This window comes from Tetrao urogallus, assembly GCF_951394365.1.
Source record: "Tetrao urogallus genome assembly, chromosome: 9".
Classification (NCBI taxonomy): Eukaryota; Metazoa; Chordata; class Aves; order Galliformes; family Phasianidae; genus Tetrao; species Tetrao urogallus.
In genome coordinates this window covers 17909914-17931818 of record NC_136822.1, presented here as the reverse complement: position 1 = coordinate 17931818, position 21905 = coordinate 17909914, and the positions used below count along the sequence as shown (strand labels likewise).

The following is a 21905-nucleotide window of genomic DNA, read 5'->3' as shown; positions in this document are numbered from 1 at the left end:
TTTATTTTTTTATTTCTTTTTCCATACAGAAACTTTCCGCTGATTTGAAAGTTTATAAAACGCTTTTGTACGAGAGTACAATCACTTTTCTCATGCAGTGAATGTGGAAGAAACTAGGTTTTCATGCCAATTTTTTAAAGTTGGTTCTCCATGAAGGAGGAATTTGACTTATTTCTGGCTTCTGGAAGTGACCCAGAGCAGAGAAAGTTCTTTTTTCATGGTGAAGGAAACACATTGCACATTTTTTGATTAGTAGTAGCTGAGAAGTGGCAGAATTTATATACCCAGGATTAAGGAGGATTGTTGTAGAGGAAATCCAAAGAGTTTGTGGGGTATTTCTGAAGTAAATTGGAAGTAATTATTGAAATATTCCAATATAATTTGTCTCTTTTTTTTTTTTTCATGAGGTAAACTTGAACCTAAAATCCTTGAAGTGGTTAGTAGCATGCTTTGAACCAGTATTACTACTAAATACAAGTTTAAAATGTGTATATATGCATTATAAAGGACTTCATGCCAGTTTTCATGTGCTGTTCTGGCTCGATGTTATGGATCCAATTATTTTCATAATGGGAAATGCTATGATGAACAATTGGGGGTTCTGTATGCTACGGATTTAACTTCTATGTCTGCTCACAAAGGAAGGTAGACTGAGGTCTGTCATCAGGCTTAATCATGAGCAAAGTATTTTAATAAGCTAGATTCTACTGATAGGATATTACAAAAATTACAGAAAATTGCAGAGAACTCTGTTGGTGTCAGGATGGTATTCCAATACTTTGATTTGGAATTTGGAATTGCTTGCCATTTTATTATTTTGAAGAGTGGTTTTAAAAAGTTCTGTTGTTTCATCACTTTTCAAATTATTTTGGCTAACTATTGAGATGTTAATTTAAGTCTGGCCTTTGGGTAAAATCAATTATAGAAATACTTTGCACCTAATAGAACTTACCGTGTTGCCATACTTTAATTAGCATAATACTTAGAACTTGGTGATTTTTTTCCTACATAACAGCAATATTTCCACAAATGTCATCAAGCATTGGTTTTCAGTTCTGTATAAAAATATACAGTTGGAGCTTTTAGTTTAGTATATTACCCACAAGATTTTTCTTTATCCAACACTTTGATCTGAGAAAGTTTTTATTGCATGTTCAGTTAAGCTATTTTCCCTCAACATCTGTTTGTCAAGAGTCAAAGCTATTGCAATGAAACCTGAGTATATGGAGTCCCACAAATATAGAACACACAGCATATGTTTCTTGGGGAAAGAAAAAAAACCTGACAAAATCAATAAGTGTTATTGTAAGTCTTTCAGTGTAATATACTTTGAATTACTAGGGATAAGTGGCAGCTGCTTAGCTTGCAATTTCTAAATGTTACTGAGAATGACATTAATTTAATTTTTGTAGCTTACTACTTAGATCAGACTCAATAAATGTAAGAAATTTTGCTAACAATTTTGATAAAGGAGTTAAAGGGAAAATGTGTTGAAGACACAGTTGTGCCAATCCTTTGAGTCATTTTTTGACTCATTTTTGCTCATTTGCTGCTCTGTCTTCAAGAAAAGCAAGAGGAAAAAAAAGTGAGATAATGAGTCTACTATGTTTATTTTATAGGAAGTTTTGGTTTTTGATTTGATGTCTATAAATTGACTTTGTAAGTGGATTCATATTGAATGATAAATGTGAAGAAAGATGGACTGTTGTGGTGCTGTTTGTGATAATTCTAGCTATACCTTACTTATCTGATCAGTTAATTCTCTCAAATGTTATTTTAAAAATCCTGAAAGCCTTGTACGGCCTTATTGTGCCATTCCTTTCAACAGTGAGAGTTCTCAGCTGCTAGCACATTCACAGCCTTATGACTGTGAAAGATGAATACGTGTTTCCGTGATTAACAACACGGACCTACAGACCAAAGACCTTTTTGCTTTGCTCTTCATCCAGTCCGTAGGGCTGTTCTTCCATTTCAGCTCTGCTTTTCATTCTATATATCCTCACTCAAATCTTTCTTCACTGAGATTTCTTCCCCCTCGAGCAATAGGGAGGTTTAAATCCCTTCGTAATGCATCTAGTTGTAACTAACTGTCCTTTGGAGGCGTATCTTTTCCTTCTTCCAGCTGGTAATATCACCTGCAGAATCTCACAAATCCATCTCTGGCAAGAATTGATTTGTCACCAGTGCCTGGTTCTATCCTCAACTTCAGCTTAGTTCTTCAAAGGACTGTAGGAAAGTAGATAGAAGCAGCTCTCCTTACATGGTCACTGCCACAGAAACAAAAGTTGCTTTGCAGAGAGGAAAGGACTTTATATCTTTGTCTGAAAGTGAGAAAGGAAACTTCCTTCAGACCCAAGTTTCTGTTGTCCTTCAGCAGTTATATTCAGTGTTGTTAAGTCCTTGGAGCTTCAAACATTTGTATCAAGTAAAACTTGGAAAATGCTTGGCAAGCAAAGAGAGCCCAGAATGTCTTGGAAAAGCTGAACTGTGGAAATTTGGAATGAATTAAATTTCCAAGTTGCTTATAGGAAAAACTGAATAATTTGTCCCATAAATGAGAAATCTCAGCAGGAATAGATCATCACCTTCTAATGGGAAGAGTACAAGGGGAGAAAGGAGAAATAACTGACTTTTGTTGTGCTCCTGGTGGCTGCTTCTCCCAGGAGAGACCCATTCTGTCCCCACTGCCATTAATAGCTACTGTTCATTAATAGCTACATGCTGACATATTCATGGGTGAATAGCTGGCCTAGACCATTTCTTGCTTTACCTGGGGTCTGAGCAGCTGTCTGTGTGTTCTCAGTATGCGAATAAATCCTGACTTCTGTCATGCCAGCACGGGAGAAATATGTTGCAAATAGTAAGTCTGTGGGAATTCATCCTATTTGCTGCTGTGTATCAGTCTCAGATATTTATTGTATTGCTGTAAAAATGCAAGCACTAAATATAGTTAGCCTGAATCTGAAGTCCTCTCTGCTGCATCTTTAGAAATTGATATTGTGATGCTCCTGGGTAAGCAGTTGCTCAGTGAACTCTCTGGATTTATTTCTTTCCCCTATTTTGCGTAGTCACTTGGGATTCTTTTCATTCACATGGCAATTTTCAATGTGTATTTATAAGTACAAAGACCTTTTGAAAGGAGATAAGAGGTAGTATCATACAAGTGAAAGTTCCCCGTTATCCTCCTGGTACCTCACCCATAAAGAATGGCTCTGAGAACATGAGGATGTACCTTTTGTGCAAGAAAGATGCCCTGCATGACCCAAGCCATTATCTGTGGAACACTAACTTGATAAATTTCAGCTCCAGATACCTACTTATGTCCAATATGATTTTTTCCCCTGCCCCAAAATAGTCTGTGTTTGTACTTCAAAGGTATTAGAAAGTCTTGTCTGCTTTATGGTTTTCATAGGTTTCATTTGATTTGCTCCCCCCCCCCCTTTTTTTTTTTTTATGGCTTAACATAGCTCTTTCATTTGTTTTTCTATGGATGGAAGAAAGAAGCGTTACATTGATGTAGGGATATATTATATAGTTTCTTCCATTACTGTCAGTTGCAGCATATGCTTATAAAATCCCTCTTCCTGTTTGAAGAAACATCTTAGCTTATGGTTTATTCAACATCTAAGGACATGATTAATATATATATCAAGTCCACTATACAGTTTACTAAAAACAATTTTTCCCCTCTGTTGATTATTTTTCTTAATGATCACCATAAAAATATATTGAATCTGAGATGTTTGATTTGGGAAATCATTTACAGTGTGATTTTTTTGTGTGTTATAATTGTGTTTTCTGTAAATGAAGTGCACAGTGTTGATTTAAAATTATTTTTTGTAAGCAATACACCAGTGTGATATAGTAATGAATTAGATCCAATAAGCTGTACTTTCGCATTGGCATAATAAGTAATGAGTCCCTTGATAAATTTTCTTATCTGTCACAGCCCACATGAATGGCTTCTGCCTTACTGCGGCTTTCTCAAATCATCGTGCAGTTCTGTGCTAGGAAAAACAGAAAGGAAATCGCGACTGGGACAACTTACCTGTAAGAAAAAAAAAATTGTTGTTGAGGCATAAGAAAATGACAGATACTGCCAAACCTCTGAGACCTTTTCATACAAGAAGAGAAGCTGAAGGATTTGTGTGTTGCATGTGATGTCCTGCATGGCTACAAACTGAAAACTGAGAATAATGCTTTGGAGTATTCTCCTATAAGGGTATAATTCCAGGTTGTTTATTTTGTAGATTAGCTAATTTGCAATTTTTTGAAGGCTTTTCTTTTTTACCATTTTTTCTTGAATCTATCTTTCTTACTTTTTTTTATAGTACATTATCTATTTCAATGCAGCGTTCACAAGTTTGGGGTAGAAACGAGGGGAGGAAGATAGGGGGCAGTCCAGTGCTGGTGAGAGATGACAGAGGGGGCTGAGGGTAGTGGTCCTGTTCTGTGTTAGGAGGAGCAGGGCCTGAAACCTGAACTTTCACATTGGAGTGCTTTCTTATGGAATATCTAAGTGTTGATGCAGTGCCTCACGTTTTCTAATGAAAAGGAACACCTGTTTTTTATAGGCTATAGAAAGCAACTGAATTTTGCTCTGATGACTCCTTTCTGGACTGTGTAATTTTAACTTTTAAAATTAGGTTACCTTGCCAATTTGCTTCATTTGCTATAAGCAGATGTGTGGCTAGAGTTTAGAGGGAAAACCAATTTCCACAGCTATTAGACATCTACCTCTTTACCATGACTGCTGAAAAGTATGGAGCAATTTAGTCCTAATTAAAAATAGCAACTCTCAGCAGTGACAAGTACTACTTTTTATCACAGATGATGAAATGGGCTGACGACTAATTTGCTTTTTAAGCTCTAGCATACTTCACTCTCACCTGCTCGGGTGGTCAGGAGGACCGAGGGACTGATTCCCTCAGTTTCCCTGTTTTCAAGGTCTTGGGACCAGCTGATGTCCCCCAGGCCTCATGCCTTTACTGGCAGGTGCTGAATGCTATTTGGAAAGCTAAGGATTTCTGAGGGTTGTTTCTTCAGCATGGGGCAAACTGGAACAGATGGCAAAACATTTATGAATCACAGAGCAGTAACAGTTTGTGCAGTGTTTGGTATACCTGAGGCTTAGTATTGGACTATACCTGAAGAAGTATTTGACTAGACATTTCTGAGTGATTCTGACAATAATACTGGCTAAAAGGCAGTATTTACAGGCAAGGGCTTTATTTATGTCGTCACTCATCAGTTTTATAGACATAACCAAACCATATGTCTTCTAACAGAAAGATTCTGTAGAAAAAACCATCAACCATCACATTCTGTTGAGACAACAAGAAGTATTCTTTTTTTTTTTTTTTTTTTTTTTTTTTTTTTTTGTAGAGCAATTGCTTCCAACAGGGAAATATCGAGGATGTGGAAATTGTACAAAGTGGTTTGACATTGTCCAGTCTTTGCACCTTAATACAGGGAGAATTAACAACTTTAACTAGTGGTCCCAGGAACATACTTATAATGATACTGAGAAACAAACATTCCAGAACAAAGACTCTTAACAATTTAATTACTGATATGAGATGTGTTATCTGCTAATTGCCTGAACAACAGGAAGAGTGTGCTCATGCTGAGGTAACTGTGTTGGCGCTCAGTGTGACTGTGTGCTCAGGGGTGGCTGTTTTCCCCAGGGAGGAGATGGTGGCACAGGACATTGCAAGTTCCCTTTGTACCATTTCTTAGGCACCAGAACTAACAAATTCCTGTTTAGGATGCGTCTCTCATCACCATACTGTAAAGCTGAAGTCTATTGGTACTCTTGAGATGCAGCTTTTGAATGGAGTGCTGCAATTCCATGGTATGCACTGCAACAATTAGCAATTAGTTTCCTGCCTGTACACATAAATCAAATTAACAAAGCCTTGAGGGGAAAGAGTTTTCCCAGCCCTCTGTGGTTGTGCTTTGACATCCAGTTCCTGCAGTCAGCACCTATGACAGCTATCTACTAGAAGCTTGCTAATAAGTCAGGCTGTTACCAAATTCACTGAGACCAGCAGGACTGCAATTTGTGTGGGATTAGGTTACCATTCATGCAGCGCTCAGGACTGAAGGCTACTAACAGGCAACACTAGGAATCGATCAGGGATAATGAAATTGATATTGTCTGAATAATAATCAATTTTAATAATTGTCTTCTATGGTAGTCTTGCAGTAAGGGGCTTCTATTCTCACTTCAATTCTCTTTGAAAGCTGATGAGTTTCTGAAGTGTATTACTTGCCATGCTGAAACAAATATAAAATATATTAAAAAGATAATCCTTTTCCAGTAATATTGGAACTTGTCCAGTGTTAGACTTTCAAAATTAAACAAGTTTATTTCATGGTTGCTTTTCCACAATTTCTTGATAACTCTTTATGGACAAGAAGTTAAATAAGTCAGGATGTGTGTATGGATCTTTGAATATACGCTGTCTCAGTAGATAATAATCTTAAAATGAGAGTGAAGTCTCACCCTTCATGTCTCCCTTCAAGTCTCACCCTCACCCAATGTTTCCCTTGGACACGTTTAATTGATTGAAATTTACATGCAGATGAGTTCTTGATGAACTAGTGCCAGTCCGGAATAGAAAACATGTCACAGCCCCCTTTCTTCCTATTTTTTTAATGGGTGAAAATGTTGAAATATTCCAGTTAGATGGAAGTTTCCCCAGTTACTATTTCTTTTTTTTTTTTTTTTTTCATTACAAAGGAATAGTGAACTCAAGTGTCACTACCAAAACTAAGTATTCTAATGTCTCAGAAGTAAAATTGTTTGGAAATCCTGAATTTAGTATTATTCCTAGTTTGGATTTTTGTATGTGCATTGATAAAAGAAACTGGTCTTCAACCAGCTTAGTGTCTTTGTTTATCTTTTGTGAAAGCTGGAGAAAATTTAACAACTTCCATCTTTTCAGCTGTTGTACAGTTTTTTTCTTTTCTGTAGTATCACACGGATTTCCTTGTACCAGTTCTTCCACAATCATATCAGAAAAGATCAGCATATACAATTTTTTCTTTTATTTTTCTTACATTTTCCAGTGGGAGCTCAAACTTTGTTGACCAGTGGGCTAATAGAGCAGCTTGTGAGGCTTAAGGGAAAAGGTTACTGTTCCTTTATATATACTTACATACTTAGGTTCTGCTCTATGAAATAACAAATTTTGCTTTTTTTTTTTCAAGTGGTGAACTGGAGCCTGAAAGCTAGAGAAGCCCAGGAGTTTTTCAAAACAGTGGAAGGCAGTGGGAGGAAGCAGTGATAGTTTAAAATGGATAAGGAGACTGTGAAAATGTCACCTTTCATGGAAATCATTTTCTTTGTTCCAGCAGGGCATTTGTGATTTAGCGGAGTGCTCACTTATTTATGGTTATGATTATGGCTGAGGCTGGAACATGTTCCCAGCAGTTCTGGAATCTGTTTCTTGTCGAAGGCTACGTGAGACAACGCTGATGCAGTGCAGATTGGGACCATTTAATTATTTAAATAGCTGGGTGAGTGCTATTTGTGAGCAAAAGGTGGTAGCTCTGGGAAGTTGCTTGTTTCATGGCCATTTGTTTGCAATGGTTACTAAATGCTTTTATTTTTAATAAAGGCCAAGCTAGGTGATGGGTCTTGTGATGTGCATTATTAAATACATAGATGAGCTTAAAAAAAGGCCATACAGTCATGAATAAAGTTACCATTCCCTATCAACTATTTAGGGAACAATGCAAGAAACTGAATTATTCATTATGTGCTCAGTGTAAGGCAAATGGAACCTGCTGCTGTGTTGCTAGCAGTGCAGAAAGTGACTAAGAAAACACAAATGGCTTTCCTCTGTATTATCATGCTTGGTTTTTCTTTGCAAATATTTCTAGAAACTGCGTAAGAAAATTAAACTGTTCCCCACTCCTGCCCCCTCCCTTCCCCGCCCCCCCCCCAAAAAAAAAGAAAAGAGAGAATTTAATCTCTGTGGTTCCTGAGAATCCAAATATGGTTTCTGGGGGTTTTATTTCTAAATTATTCAGCTTTACATATATGCTACGATGATAGATAAGATGTTGTGCTTTGGAAATGAAGATAGGTGTTCCTTTTGTTCTCATGGAGTTTTTTTTTTTTTAAACTTGAAATAAGTTCTGCAATTTCTATTTCCTATGGACATAAACATGTGTATATATATTTATACAGTCATCTATTTATATGTGGGATTTTGCACATATGTGAATGCATATCTGCTTTTGCAAAGTAGCTGAAGTTTGGTCACTTGCATTACGAATCTCAAAAGTTTCAAATATTCTACCGTTCAGTATCTCTTCTCCCTGTGGTTGTGGCTGAAACCTGATTTCCATCCTTATCTTAGGCTCAGAGGTATTTTCTGTATTTATAAGTCCTTTGAAACTGTAGGAACTGAAATGCTATGATGACTATGTTATCATAGAACCTAGAAAGTTATTAAGGATGCAGTTCTGCAGGGAACGATGGGCCTCAACTCCTGAAGTTGGTAGCATTTCTTTAGCAGTAGATGAGAAATAAAAGTTAAATATGAGTTTGAGGAACTCATTTCCTTCATAGTGAAGTAGGTGTTAGGCAACATAAAATATTATGTTGATCACAGCGCAGAAGTACTTCGACGTTAAAATAAGTATGTGAGCTCCTTAGTCTGGTGTGGGAAAACAACATAGCAACAATCAGTGGCTGAAAGAGGAAGCATTACATTAAAAACAAAAGCACTGATCAAGTAAAAAAGATGAGATGAAGTGACTTATTGGTTCCTTTATGAAATTTTTCTAATCTATGCATTTTATCTTTATTTTTTTCCCAAAAATATTACCAAGGTGTACTGAGCTCAAATTTGTTACATGTACAAAAAATTCTCTTGGAGTGTAATTTTGAAGACTCGTATTTCTGCAGTGTGGTGAGTTCCTCAGATGGTAGGGCTTTCCTTTGCTTTTACTAATGTTAGCAGCTCTGCATTTTGACCGCATTTTAAAATCAGAATTTGTAGCCTAGGAGCTGAGATGCAGTGCATAGACCGTAGTGCAGACCTTTGAGTGCCAGAACTGGAGATGACACCCAGAGGAACAGGAGAACTGAACTTGTGTGTGTGATCTGTAGCACTTGTACAAACACTTCTAAGTGAAAGGGACTGTGTTTATGCAATGTATGCCTTGTCTTGTTACAGTGGGGGTCAAGTAAACTAAGAAAAGCTTTAAAGGAGAATGAGAAGATCGCATTCTGCTCAATTGTGCTGATGGAAACGTGGGCCTGCTCTGTTGACCAGCCCACTGCCTTCACATGGGTTTCTGACAGAGGAAAAAGCAGCTGTTTACATTAAAGGCTTGAGGCTACAGTGCCCGCCTTTCCTTTTTTGTCATTATTGGCGAGATCAGATTCTTAGTTTTTACCAACTGGTTTCTAAAGAAAAGGCAGTGAGAGTTTGCTCTGTTATTAGTGTTAAACTTCTAAATCTCTGGAGCTACTGCTTATTTTTCTTTTTTATTGAGCTATTTTAAATAGCTAGTCTGAGAAGGTTTGATATTATTGTTGTCTTTTGATTAATAAACTGAACTAGAAGAGAGGTTCTGGGGCTTGGCAGGAGCAAAGCCGAGGCCGAGCTTGGTGCTGCTATGCTCTGCTAGAGCATGCACAGGGCTGTTTATAGCACAGTGAGGCCTTCGGGGCATTATCTTGAATTTGCAGCTCTCAACTGCCTGAATATTTGTTCGTTTTTTTTTTGTTTTGTTTGTTTTTATTTCTTGATGACAAAACAGACCCTGTTAAAACAAGAATCATTTGGAATTATTGCAGAAATACAAAGCTAAATAAATTAAATCCTACTTTAGTCTTACGGATTTGGAAATTGGTTTTACATGCTTTCGTCACATCCTGACTGGATTAATGTAGCTCTCTTTGTAGAGTTCTGCCAGCGCTGCCGCTGCAGAAATTGCAGCATGTACAGACTGCGGCTGCAGCAGTGATCAGCGCTGCCCTGAGGAAGAGTAAGGCTGGCCGAATTTTCAGTCTCTTTTATGTGCTTCTCATTTTCTCCTTTCTTCTTTCATCATACGTCAGGTCTCACTATTTGGGAAACAGTTAATTGGATCAGGATAAATCATACCCGGGATTAAATTTTGGAATTGTGATTGGATCCCATCCCCTTTGTTAATGTAATTAAGACCGACATTAAAGATCACATTATCGTGTATGAAATTAGGGTCTCAGGTAAGAGAGAGGCTCTGCAGGGACGTTGCCGCACGGTGCTAGCTCTGCCATGATGAGCGCTGCAGCCCGAGGCGCACAGTGCCCCTTGGGGGCGGAGCCAGCCGAGCCGCCATCTTGTTTCCTCTCAGCAGCCAGGTGCAGCCCGGTGGAACGCCTCTTGTGGAAAGATGAGCTTCTCTTTGCCAAAAGCTGTCCTGCTGGCCTCGTGAGGTGCACAGAGAAGTGCCTGGCGAGTTTAGCGAGTGTACTGGGCTCTGCTCGTAGGGACCTAGATGATATTGCAGGTCGTTTCCAACCTTGTGATTCTATGGCCTGCTGCTGTTTTGACTCAGCTCCATTTTTGGCGGCCATCTCCTTCCTCTCAGCGCAGGCTGATCGTTGGTGTCCTGAACGCTCCTGATTTTTTTTAAGATCGATTTTTTGGTCTAGTCAAATTTTTTTCTAGCAGGAATGCAGAACTGCCTGAGCTATATTTCAGTCTCTTGCCAATGGGCTGCCTTACCTCAGTTACCTGTTCACAACCGCCTCGGGGAAGTCCCAGAGCCCTCGCAGGCATCCTGCCGCAGCACCTCGCCCCCGGGGCCTCGCACCCTCCTGGGCCTCACAGGCTGCAGCTGAGCTGCCTTGCTGAAGGCTGCTTTTGCACAACGGCTGACTCTCCTGAGATCGAGTCCCATTTGCTTCTGCTCAGATAAAACCGCTGACATTTCCACCGTGTCTTTCAGCATAGGAAGGTAAATTTCTTTGTAAACTTACCCAGAGACGGCTGTGCTTCCTAAAGAATTCAGGATGATTCAGTAACTGTATTTCAGTCTACCCCAAAGTAATTTATGTTAAGATTGGGTTGTACTCTAGATCCTTGGTGCATACAGACCCTTTAAGTCCTTTCATTTGTTGCATGGTGAAGACTGATTGCAGGCTGTTATATACCATGTGACTCCAGGTTCAGCAGAGATGCAAATCAGATTTATCTGAAGATGAGTAACTATTTGTTCTGTATCATTGTGCTATTCATTAGTGTTCTGAGTAATGACTTTGACTGAGATGAGGGTGGTAATATTGCATCCATAAATCAATACCTATTATACCAGAGAAGAAGTTGTTACTTTTTCTAGAATGAAAGTGGTTTTACACAGGAAGGTTTGTAATAATTGTCATCTTACTGTAGTTTGTACACAAAGCGCTTCTTGGTTTCATGGTAGACTACTATACAGCACATAAGTTGAAATCATAAAAAGATACCTCAGAGAAGAAATGTGACCTTAGAAAATGACAGGGCTGTTTTTACTGAATCGACAAAAGGGATATCATAATACTGACTATATATTGCTTTCAATAGATGACACCACAGTAATGGAAAATTAGTGTTCTTTTCTAGATTGCTATCCAGCTACAAGGTACATCTTTGTACTTTCTGCATTGCAAATAAGTGTTGTAGCTTCACTTTCAATTAAGAATGCTGTTAAAGATTGCCAGAAAAGCTATTTTGGCTTCGGTCTTTCCTCTCTTCCCCTGCCCTATGTTTCAAATTGTGGTAATATCTTAAATTTATTCAAGTTTCTTTCTGTTGTTGTTATAGCTGAAAGAGAAATAACCCATACTTCTTAGCATATGTTTCAGACAATATTTAAACTGCCTTGGGAATATTCATAAAGATGTGGTAAAATGAAATGATTTTTACTTACAGTATTATTTGAGCCCATAAAGCTAGCACTAACTCAGAAAGAGACCATATTCTACAAGATACGCAAAATTAAAGTGAATATTTGTTTACAGCTAATTATATGGTTTTGATTTTATGTACTAGAGGAAAGCAGGGTAGAGATGCCCTTATCTTACCTTGAACAAAACGTAACAAAAATTGCCTTTGAATTGCTTTTACCAGTTTACCTAAATAATTCCAGACCTACTGGCAAAAATTATATCTTACCAGCTTTGAATACATGGAAACTAGTTGTAGCTGTTAAACTTCAACCGAACAAAATGGTATTATAAGAACTGGTTGTTGCCCAAAACAAAATAGCCGTAGCATGCGCAGACGTGTTTTGTGAATAAAGAAACTGAATCGTGGAATTTGGCTGCAAATGCCTTAATTGTTGAACTTCAGGTTAAATGTTGAATACTGAGAATTGAATAAGAGATTGCAAACAGCCTGAAACTTACTACATATGCTATTTAAAAATGATTGAGGACTTCAGTTTAATTCAGTTTCAATGGAGGCGAAGGACTTTTAAGAAATATTTGAACCACGAAATTGTTGACAGCTAAGTTATACAGACATGAAAAAGTTTTATAGTTGAAACCTTGACTTTATTACTGTAGTGCTAGACTCCTGCTGTTATAAAGGCCCTAATGATTCCTGCCTGAGTCCTGTACTGCACACTATGGTTGATACATATCCAGCATCTTTCGAGATTCATGTCGAAATACTAAATACTGGATGAGTTTTTTGGCTGCAAGACTGGCTTTGCTTTACCTCTCCAGCTGCACAGCTCTGCTGGGATCTGCCAGATGGATTCTCATATTGTTCGTATTTCACATCTAAGTTAAGCAGTTCACCCCACGCGTGCTCACCTCCTTAATTCAAGTACCAGCAGCACACTGTACCTCACTTGCTGATTTTGCAGAATGCTTTGGGGCAACTGTTAGGAGAAAGCCCTCCAAATGTAACTATCCTGCTGCGTGCTGGTTGGCGTGTTATTTAGGTACTGAGAAGAGAGAGTGTAGGGAAGTGCAGCCAGATGGCAGAAAGAAAGCTGATCTGTGGCTGGTTGTGAGAAAGAAAGGGTGCATGAGTCATCTGTAGAAAGAGGCCTGTTCTTTTTAAATTAAACCTCTCGATTTCGTAGCTAAGGTGTGTGACATCAAAAAGTTTCTGCGTCAGTAGTGCTTTGAGCACATTTTTGAAAGATTGTTACCCTCTGGCTACGGCTAATTTCATTTTAAATATGTTTATTTTTACTCCAGAAGTTCAGCTAGAGTTTGCATTGCTTCCCTACTGAAGATAATTTGATTTCAGATTGCAGCAGTTTGGAGGTACCTAGATGGAGGAAAAATTCTTCCATAACACCGTGCTGTATGTAAATCAGCGTACTCAGGCAAAGAGTTTGGTGCTAAGCTACAAGCTACATGTTAAGAGTGAATGATTTATGGATTCAATATAAGATTTAAAAATTTTGCTGTACCTGTCTGTTTTTTAATAACTTGTGTGTCATCTTTCAGGCAAATACTATGTGTATGTAAGAATGTTGAAGTTAAAGCAAGTAATCGTATCCTAATGCGAGATGTGGAGAGAAGGGCTTTCAGAAATAGGTAGTGACATTAATATTTTTTGTTTTTATGTCAGACAAATGCTGAAACCTGATCTGAGTTCTTGGTAGGTTAGCAGAAATGTCATTCCCAGTCAGACTGGAGTGATCCTGCTGAAGCTGTTTGGGTATGATGCATTATATGCTACTGTCATTTTCTTGTTTACATAAGTGGATTTGCATGGGTTGGTGCTCCAAATATTGGGCCACTGAAAACCACCTGCATCTGCTGAGGTACTGAGACAAAAACTCTGGAGGCTGGCCAGGTTTCTGCAGTGCTTTTGCTTACGTGTTTGACAGTAACATCTGGTAATGCAGATGCTGAATTCTAGAGAGCCATAATTATTTTGAGAGTAGGGAGAAGTTGTCACACGTAGTTATTATCATGCTACTATCACAGGTATTAGAATCAAAGAGATCATTTTGTTCTTTGCTGACAGCATATGTTTTCTCAGCTTTGCAGAAGTGCTATTTTGATGCCATGCAATATGCAGATTAAAAATTATCTTGTTTTTAAGCAGCTTGAAGGTTAAAGAGGAGCAAAAACAATGTAACTGTAAAATGCTGCTTTTCTTCAGATACCAGTTCCACCACAATTGTGATTGCTGACAAAACATGTCAGACTGTGTCCCCCTATTTATGCCCCTCATGAATAATACTGTTGGATTTTGTGCTAGTAAAGGAAGGTGCCTTAGCTCTGTTTGTCTCAGGTGTCAATTTTTTGTTTTGTTTTAACTTCGTGCATCATTTCCAGGCACAGCATGATGGGAAGGAGCATGACAGCTGGAATGTAAGGAACTTAGGTATATACAGAGGTATTGTAATAAATATTTGTGTCTACCGAGAGAGAGGTTGAAACTCTACTAGTAGAATAATTGCGGAACTTTAATTCAGTTGCCCAGTTTGATGTTGGGAATTTCCATCCTGTTGTACAAGAGATTTTTTTTTCATTTAAAACAGAGAAAAAATGACATTTGTTACTTTTAGATTTGTTTATAGTAAATACCATATTTTCTTCTTAAAGCTATGTTTTTGGACATCTGCATGAGCAGAAATGAGCATCTTGTGAGATTTCTCAAGTCTGCTCTGATGCACAGTAGTGTTTTACCATTTTTCATGGCTTATGTTTTCAGTAATCACATTTTGAAATCTCTCAGACGACAGTAGTTTGTAATGTGGCTAGGAACAAAATGCAGGCACAAGCCAAATCTCTCTCCTCTCTAGGAACCCAATCAAATGTACATAAAAGTCTCTGCAATATCAAGGGCAAATGCAATTTGCCTTACAGTTGCAAGGATACTATGAAAAATTGAGAAAGTAGACCTGATTGGATGTAGGAGTCCCAGGATTAAGATTATAAGTACATAAAGTCATCCTAGTGTCGTTTTCTCATGCTTCAATCTGAAATTAGTAGTGAGAGCAATCTTTATTAACCTGTATTCGTTCAACACAAAATGCTTTGTTTCCTTTAAAATTCGAGTTATATCTTAAGGAAAATGGATTTGAATGTCTATATCATTTCTGACTTTGTTTTGTCTGGTTTTAGAATATTACTGCAGAGTGCACTGTTCTCTTGCCAGCTTGGGAAAAGCAGGACTTGCTGCTTTGCTCTATGTAACATTTGCAGCTTTCTATTTGGATAATGGTTGCAGCTGCAGATGGGATCAGAGATGTGTTGTCATACTTGCCTCCCTGTTGTCCTGCCTTTTTCTCCTTTATGCTGCAACTAACCCTGTAGGGCAGTTTGGCCAAATGGCTGAAGGAGCTGATCTGCTGAAAAATTATCTTTTGGCTAAAGTTACTTAAAGGAATGGTATTTTTCAAACTCATTAGCTTTCCTTTCTGTCTAGCTCCACAGCTGCTTGGGTTCTTTGTGAAAGTCAGGATGCCCCAGTGGATGTAGCTTTCACACTGCTTTTCTGGTAAGATTGGGCATAAGACCATAAATACACATTGCTTACCGTAAGAATGAAGAGGCACAGTGCTGTCTGTGATGTACATCTGCCTAAATGCTGCCTAAAGACAGAAAGAAGCAGGAAGTGCATGTCAAGTGGAAGCGGACAATTTATCAAGTAATAAAAATGTTAATCATTTTGGATGTTTTTCTCTTCAGATTGTGTCAATTAAATCTCTGGTAGTGTGATTATTTCTGTTCAGATGTTTAATTCATCTGCTATCTTAAAATATTAATAATTTAAAATAGTGTTTTTTTTCTATTTTCTTTGCATTTAATGAACATTGCCTGGTGACCTGAAAGTGTGTTTTCATTAACCTAATGTTTATCTGGAGCATTTCTTCTGGAGTCACTTGGGAGGTATGCTGATGTCTCATTGGAAAGACTTTATTATAGCCTTATTCCTTTGGCATCTAATTTCTGCCAGAAATATTGTTTATTTTTGAGCTATGTATAATTGTAGCCCAAATAACTTCAAAGAAAAAAAGCTTCTCCAAAGTTGTATTTATATTTGGGGGCATTTTTGTACAGCTACATCTTTTAGGTTGCTATCCTTGAGTGGATAAGTTGAGTCTGCTCCTTGCAAATCAGAGAATTGGGGTTTAGTGAATTCTGAATATGCATTTCCAACTATTTCAGTTGGAAAATGTGAAGTGTGCCTATTTAGCATGCAGAACACCAACCAAAATGGTGTGTGACCTTACTTAGTTGGTGTGACTCTGATTCCTTACCAGCATAGCACGATTTCCCTGAAGAAGATGATAAAGAAGAAAGCAGTGTGCCCATTCACTAACGTAAGTGCAGAGTTGAAGGCAGCTGTATATCTTCCTCATAAAGTGATGTACATGTGAATAGCCTGTGTGCAGTTTGCTGTGATTTACAATGACGGCTCAGGTTTTTCTGCTTTGTTCAGGAGCACAGTTCAGTGACTGCTTTTTCATGGGTTAGGAAAGGCAGCTTTTTTCCTTAAGGAAAATTCCATAAGAGGATATTATTGCAGATGAAAGCAAGTGAAGAAGCTTCGAGTTATTGCATTATATGTGTAATCCACGGACAGAATCAGATATACGATTAAGTAATCTGTGGTGTCGTGGGACTTGGTCTTTGAATCATATAAATTAGGTCTTTGTCATGGATGCGTTTTATGGTGTTTAATGCATCCCAAGAGTGAATATAGGCAAAAAAAGAAGGATGGTGTTGTAGTTGGAGTCGTACTGAGAAATTCCAGGAATCGAACTGTGCGTGTTCTTGAGGTCTGGTGGTGATCAGTCAGTTGAGGGGGAACTTCACTGCTCTGTCACTGCTCTGTGCTTTCGCTTTTGGGGAAACAGGTGGGTAAGCATTTCTGCTAACCAGTGGAACTGTATGGCCCACACCAACCACTCCTATCCTGTGCCTGCCCTTACTTGCCCTGCTGCTATGGGAAAGGATGTTGCCTCTGCATGAGTGAAGAGTTCCTGAAGTTCTTTGTATCTTCTGTGACTTGAGGAGTTGGCTGCTGCTGCTTACAGATAAGTGCTGTCCAGACCTTCCCCACAATTCCGACTGACTTTTGTCCTTACTTTAAACGTATACTTTAAGCTGCACTTACTGTCTGATGAGCACAGCTGCAAACTATGCTTGAAACTGAAATAGCAGAATGCCCTTCATCTTTTAGTTAGCTTAGATGGATTGTCACCTGCTCTATTGACTCAACTTGTTCTTCGCTTTTCCACTGTGGTGCTTGTGCGTTGCTTCGCTTTCTGGTGGGTTGTGTTCCTCACATGCTCATTTCCACCTTCTCCCACTGCCAGTGCCTAGGTTTCCCAGGGTGAGTCATTGTGTAGGTTCAGCTTGGCTATGATGCAACTGTTTTATTGTTTTGCTTATATGTAGCATAGGAATGGTTACCACGAGACACACATTTTGTAACTTACTACTGTGCTTTGTTGATGCAACAAGTTTATACAATTGAATGTCATTTTCTGCCCTCTAGTTTTACTGCCTCTGAACAGAAAGGTTTATTCAGTTTCTTTTTGTTGAGCACTTTGTCTTTGAATTGCACTTAAGCAGTGCGTCTGGGTCGACTTTCACCTGCTTTTCAGTAACCCTGATACAAACATATCTGTTAACACAGGAAAAAAAAAAAAAAGACAGTCATTTCTGCTTCTTTCATGGAACCTTTTTGTCTCAACTGCATTACTCTGTGCAACCAGGTGAAATCCCACCCAATTCCCTGGAAAATGCAGTGGCCATTGCTTACCGAATGCCACAATAAATTCAACATTTGCTGAGCTTCTATTTTAATATGCTGCAGATAATCCCTGTTCTATATTATTTGAAGACATTGTGCTATTTCAGAAATACTTGAAATGCTTATATATATTACACATTCATATTTTAATAACTGCAGGTAAATTATTCTTTAAAAATGGTTGATCTCAAAACACTGTTCGTAATGAGTTCCGGTGAATTGCAGGTCTGTTTGACACAAAACTTGCTTGTGACAGCACATTTCAGTTGCATATTTTCTTGTTTCTTTTTTTCTTTCTTCTTGGCTTGGTCTTTATTTCTGACTCACTGTTTGAGAAGTTCTCTCTGCAATGAGAATTGCAGAGGCAGAGCAGCACAGCAGTGAGCTCTTCAGTGAGCTGCTCAGACTCCCTGTGTTGAGCTGCTCTGTTAGCTGGAGGCAGTGCTGTAGTTTGCATTGCTCCAGACAGACCACCTGGTACTTGGATGAGAAGCAGTTGGTTTGTGAGGCCATTTGTTAGTTTGCTTATTGGATTATTTTGATCTTTGCTTTTTCACTGTAGCCAGCGGATTCAAACCTTGGAATGTTATCAGAAACACTTCATGAACTTGAGGCTTGATGTGAACCCATTTTATCACATGTGGTCCTGACTTTACCTCTGCAAAGCTGCATACTCAAATTAGGAGCTGTGCAACCTGGAAAATGGGATTAAACAGAGCCAGAACTGGGCAGGCTGTTGCTCTGGGATGTCACTTACCATCTCAGTAACATTTTTTTTTTTTTTCAAAATACGGTAGGTGTTGCTTCTTTATAAACTTTTCCATATATACCAGAGATTATCTGAGGACTGTTTTTAAACATTTTGCCAGCCTTCCTGCTGCAGTGGAAGTCTGCTAATTTATCAGTTAGCCTCTCTCTGGGGTGTAATTGCCAGATGATTTCTGATGCTCGTTACGTAGGAATCAACATCCTCCTAAAACCTATGAAAATGGGCTGTAGTAGTGCTACTTGAGATAGGAAAAAGTTGTAGTCAGCACTAAGGCATGGTGGATATAACACATCACAGCAGATGTGATTGCAATGGTCTTCTATAAGAAAATGAGGCCTAGTGAAGGAAAACATTTTCCAAATGCTAAGCATGCTTTTGCTACTTATATATTCGTATTGCTTAATATTTGACACTTCTGTCATGTTGGTGATACCAGATATTCCAGCTCAGACAATATGAGCTTGTATTCGATAGCCTCAGTGAGTCCAGTAATTTATACTACATTCTGCCCAAAGAGTGCTAATCTTGATACTGTGTGAGAGAAACATAGGAGGTCTACATTGTTACAGGTGTAATTGCTATCACAGTTGTGACAGAGATAGGAGGATGATCTAAACACTTAGAATATACTGCAGTATAAATGTATGTCAATTTCAAATGTTTGTGTTTTTATATTCATTTTTTATTTATTTATATTTTAATATAAATAAGAAATGAAGGAAATTTAAAAAAAAAAAAAAAGGGGGGGGGGGGGGGAGAGAAATAAAATTTGAGACACATTCCATGATACAATTCTAGGAATACAAGGTAATGGTGACTCCAGTTCCATAATAACCTAATTAACATCAGCAGCAAAGAAAGAAGACATATATTAGACTATTTCAGCACCTTCTTAGCTTTCCCAGTTAAGGCTCTCTAAGTTAGCCCCGGTTCTGAAGATCAATAAACTTCACAGATCAGGCATGTAATTGAATTAGTTTACTGCCTCCTGTTCCGTGCCAGTGCCAAATGCATCAGAGCATACTGTTAGAATTCACAGTCAATAATTACTGCACAGTTAATGGTTGTATTATGCCTTGAGGTGAAGTGTTCCTGACTCCTGCAGAAATTTTTATTTTCTGTGAGGCACAAACATGCTTTCACTAACCATCCAAACACTTTCCTTCCTAGATATTGCCTAGCTGCTCTTGGCAATTTTATCTCATGAAGGAGAGGTCTTCTGAATGCCACTGTTCTATATTAATGTATGTATGTAGGCTTCCACATGTCACCTTTCTGTATAAAAGAGAAGTTGGGTGGAGAGAAGTAAGAGCCTGCAGCTGTGTACAGTGGCAGCAGCACCTTGAAGTGGGCCACGTACCATCTCGGGGTAGCATGTAGCACAAGGAAAGCTTTGGAATTTCTTTAGAAGGAATATTGCCACTTTCTCTTAGATTTCTTTATTACCTAAGTCTTTTTTGTTTTGTTTTATGTTTGGTAGAATCTGTCAAAGACTGAGCCTAACTTTCACTGGGGACTGGTTTCTATTTTCACACTGACACATGGCCTGGGTTTTCTGGGAAGCAAGGAGATGTGAGCTGTGTCTGCAGAGACAATGAGAAATTATTTTAGTGTCACCCTGAAATCAACACATTTGCTCAGAAAACCTGGGAAGAAGATGAGATACCAGTGGTAGCCAGTGATAAGAAGGTTGGGTGCTCAGAAGAAAACTCATGAACACAAGCTGTTGCAGTGGCTGCACAGGGCCACCCATGGTTGGTTCCTCCAGGGCCTCCTGCCTGCAGCAGATCCAGCAGGTGAAGAAATGAGCTCCTCCAGGTGTATTGTAATGCCACTGATAGAGTTCTTTAAAGACACCTCCCAAGTATTTCTTCGCAGAGCTTTGCTATTTCAGGCTTTATTAATGATGCCAGTTTAGCCATTTCCCTCTGCTTTTGCAGATGAAGTTGGAATTGCAGATTGTGGTGAACAGTAATTTAATAAAGAATGTTATTAAATGAAATGAACTTTTTTTTATCACTGACCTTGCTTTTCCTTTAAGATGAAGCTGATGCCTTCTAAACTGACAGTGGTTATTGTTTATTATTGCTGATTTTAAAAGAAGACTAACGTCTTATCTTTTTAGATGTGGCTACAGCTTAAATTCAAGTGGATTATTTAAATAGTAAATGAGAGGCTATTCCTGAATATCCTGCACATGCAGTACAGCATGCAGGAGTGTTGCCTACTTCTGAGTTAGTGTTTGCAGAGGAAATAAACAGTAGAAGTCCAATTCCTTCTGCCCAAAAATGAATTGCGTTGTCAAAATGTGTGTGCTGGCATGTGGTGCATAAAGGCAAGAAGCTTTTTATTGGTAAACAGAACAGGGGCTGTTCTGTTGCATCTGCATTTAGGACAACAGTGATTTCTGAGTTAGTTGCTTGTACATGTTAAGTCCAAGAAGCTGCTTGTTTTGATATAAAATTTATGTATTATTTTGAAATTCTCATTTAATTTACTTAAGCGTATTTACTTTTAGCAATATGCATTAGATTCTTATGGATTTCAGAGGGATTTTATTTTATCTTATAGCTCATAATGTAATTGCTGAACTGCCTTTAGTGATCCACAATCTGAAAGCAGAAATCTTTTCTCTCCTTATTCTGCCTTCGGTAATGTTAGCAATACAAAGAGTTAAGAAATCAGCTGGTCTTAGGGAAGTTTTTCAACAAAGTTTCACATCCAGCAGTCAAATGATGTGATGTCATTGCAGAATGGAAATGCGAAGCATATATGGTATTGATAAAACCTGGGTTGAATGATGCATTCACTCTTTCAATTTTAATCAGAACCTTTTTGTGTATGTACACAATATGTCTTTTTAATATATAGTTTATTAATTTGAAGCTTAATTTTCATTTTGTTTTTCAATGTTTAATCAGTGTTACTGAATATGTCTGACTTGACAGCACTAGAAAATGGTGTCCTCTGCTGTAGTTGTCTGAAATTGGTGGCTTCACTTCATGTGTTTTGCTCCTCTTGGAAGGAAATACTTTTCACTAGTTGGCTCAAGAAGAGTTTGGGTAGATTTCTTTTTTTCGCTGCTTCTTGATTGACTTCTGTTTGTTTGATGGTCTTATAAACTTCGTGGGGATGAAAGCCATTCTGTGCTATTTGACAGTCCTTTTATGATTTCTTGGTGACATATTAAATGCTGAGATTGCTGTTAGGTTACTCTGGCATAATGATTAACTTTTTTAGTAGATAAGAATTTTATGATTTTTTTTTTTTTTTTCCTAAGACAGTTTCTATTCAGGTAATACTAAATAACTGCTTGTTTTATTTGAAGTAGGGATGGAATTTGGATGGAGGAGTGCTAGAGTTCACAGCATTTAAAAATCAGGACAGATACTTAATGTTCAAATCCT

The 21905-nt window shown here is 38.2% G+C and overlaps 1 protein-coding gene across 1 annotated transcript in view; it reads left to right on the top strand.

Annotated features, from left to right (window-relative positions):
• Positions 1-21905, top strand: part of NAALADL2 (N-acetylated alpha-linked acidic dipeptidase like 2) — a gene marked incomplete at both ends in the record, with an annotated part of 278850 nt that overhangs the window by 85690 nt on the left and 171255 nt on the right. The gene's annotated exons all lie outside the window — the stretch shown is intronic.